Source organism: Gadus macrocephalus, chromosome 10 (assembly GCF_031168955.1).
Source record: "Gadus macrocephalus chromosome 10, ASM3116895v1".
Taxonomy (NCBI): domain Eukaryota; kingdom Metazoa; phylum Chordata; class Actinopteri; order Gadiformes; family Gadidae; genus Gadus; species Gadus macrocephalus.
Window position 1 is genome coordinate 1,678,488 of NC_082391.1, and position 2,842 is coordinate 1,681,329.

Genomic DNA, 2,842 nt, shown 5'->3' on the forward strand with positions numbered 1-2,842 from the left:
TAGTCAAGTAGCTATCTCAATCAATATCCAAATCTACTAAATACAATCACCAAACACCTTTTCTAGTGAGGACAGTGTAACAATAGTCTTAAAATCTTCAACTAATCGTCACACTTTGTCCGGTTGAAGGGAGAAGTTCTAAAAGGATATTGTTCATAGCATAAGTGATCAAAGAACATAACTATATTAATAAACAGTTTTGATATCGTAAATAATGACGTTAATCAAGACATACGATTTTGTGTTAAACAAGAAGATTAGGAGGAAAAATAACAACAACTTTTCTTGGGGTGGTTTGCTACCAAACCACAATCATGTAAGGGTACTGAATAAGCATCAAGACTGTTCAACCTACTAGCCAATACAGTTTAAATTTCTGTTTATATCTCTTGCCTGCTGATGAGGAATTATAATTCCAGCCTGTTCGTACATGGTTGGAGTAGGACATGAAAAATCTGAACTCCTAAAACATTCAATTAATAATAACATAAATAAACTGGACTGCTCTTAATTTTGGCAGCCTACAGCAACAACTGTTTTATTTTCTGATCACACAGAAACATTTTTAGTTACATTTATATTTTACATTTACACTGAAAATGTTACCTTCAATCCAAATGTTGAAAGTGAGTTCCCAAGTATGAAAGAGGGATACTAAAACATCTCAAATAAAGTCAATAACGTCCAAACCACAACTAGGCTTTAACGCAAAACAATATTTAAAATAAAGGATAGCGATGCAAATTACACAAAGGTGACAGACAACAAGTCAAGGGAAAGATGAATGCTTACAGGCCCCTTCGTTAGCAAACAAGCTTATCCGGTTTTTCAAAGTTGATTTCAAAGTCTCTTCAGAGTTATTGAAACCGGGGCCCAGTGAGTGCGTAATGGAGGGGAATGAGGATTGAAGCGTGATGGGGAATGACAGCCGGCAGATTGCCGCATCTCGGAGCAAGCCCCCAGGTGAGAGAGGGGGGGGAGCAGACAGATCCATCTGCACTGATGTTTAGGTGAGGGGGGGGCGGAGGCACAGCTGTTTGTGTGTCTCTGTGTGTGTGTGTGTGTGTGTGTGTGTGTGTGTGTGTGTGTGTGTGTGTGTGTGTCGGTGTGTGTCGGTGTGTATGTGTGAATGTGCACTGATATTTTCAAGTAAGCAAATGCTAGAAAGTGTAAGAAGCTCCATTAATTATACACACACACGTGTGTGTCTCTCTCAAGCCCTATGGCTCAAAATGCCCATGTCACTAAGCAGCTGACACTACTTTTGCCACAAACTGTCAGACTTTAGAAAACTGAGATTGACTCTGGAAGACATGTCACTTTTCCTACCCTTAGTTCCACAATCTTGTATACTAGAAACAAACAGAACAGGTCCACAGAAAACCCAATCCCTGACAAAATCCAGAGTGTAACAGTGTCCCTTTCTATGAAGATCCTACCTTGTAGTTATGAATTGACTTACGGATAGAGTAAAACCATTCAAATATCTAAATTACGACAACAATATGTTGTTAAACTATTCAAACACTTGGGGAGTCACATCTTAATACAGACCATCTGTCTTCGTGTATTATGTATTTCTTTTAACAGTTTAATCTCCAGCTCTGCTGTTAGCTTCGCCATGCATGCTTTGCCATAAATCTAGCTCAGAGCGTAAAAGTTTTGCCCTGGATGAACTGTGAGGCTTTACTTTTGTTCCCATAGGCCAAACCTACGCTCACTTTACAGATAATGTATACGTCCAAACCAATAAACAGGGAATTGAGAGTCATACGAACAGCACTGGCTGGTCTGTGCTGCCTGCCCAATATCTGGGAATTAGGAAATTGTAGGTGTCCGAGAAAATGCCTGATAGTGCTTTAGCGCCAGCTGGCCAGTCATTTTAACTCTTATCGACACTTCATTTGCTAGCACGTTCAGAGCCGAGACGTTTTTTCCACAGAATGTATTGATATTTCTGCTACTTGCAATGATCTTTGTCCCCAACTGGCCGACTCCCCTGACAACATCCAGATAATCCACTCATTGTGTCTCCCTCTGGTTGGACACCTCCTCTAGGCAAGCCGGGATGTCCTTAATTAAGCTTTAGAGAACCTCTCTGGCTTTCTTCTCCTGGGGTTTATTGACTGCTCTCTCTGTCACCGCGGAGCCTGCACTGTTGACTCCGATGGTAATTCCCTGCCCTAGCCCACCCAAGGTCAGACTCAGAGGAACCCCAGCTGTCACAAGGGCTAGAGCCAGACCCACAACGGCCAGTACACCACCAACCAAACGAACTGAGCTACCAGTGATGGTGGAGATCTGAGTCCACCTCTTCATCCTGTCCAGCCGGATGGCCGTGCCCTCCATGTCACCAAGGAAAACATGGATTCCGGCTTGGCGCTCAGTGAATTGGTTCATGAAGCAAGGCACGGATCTCTCCTGGAACAGGTACACCAGTCTGAAGTTCGGGTCCATCCTGTGAAAAGAGGTTGAGGAAAATTAAAATGCATTATGTATCACTTTAACATAGAGTTAGTAGGGTGGAAAGGAGATTCAGTTACGTGTAAATTGCCCTAAACTAGCCTACCCGGAGAATAATTCAGAATTGTGCAAAAAGACAAAAGAAAAAAAATGCTGCATTACGTCTTCAGGAATTCATGTCTAGATGAAAACAAAAACATCAACATTCTGGATGTCAGGTAGGAAGAAGGAGGGAGCATCTCCTTTAAATTGAAGAGGGGTAGAGTAGAGGGCAGCCGAGCCATGGAGACGCTGGCTCCAATGCTTTGGATGCCGCTCCTGCAGGGCGTCTCCGCCAACCCTTGTGGAGAGAGGCGACAGTGAGCTTCTCTATGGCTTC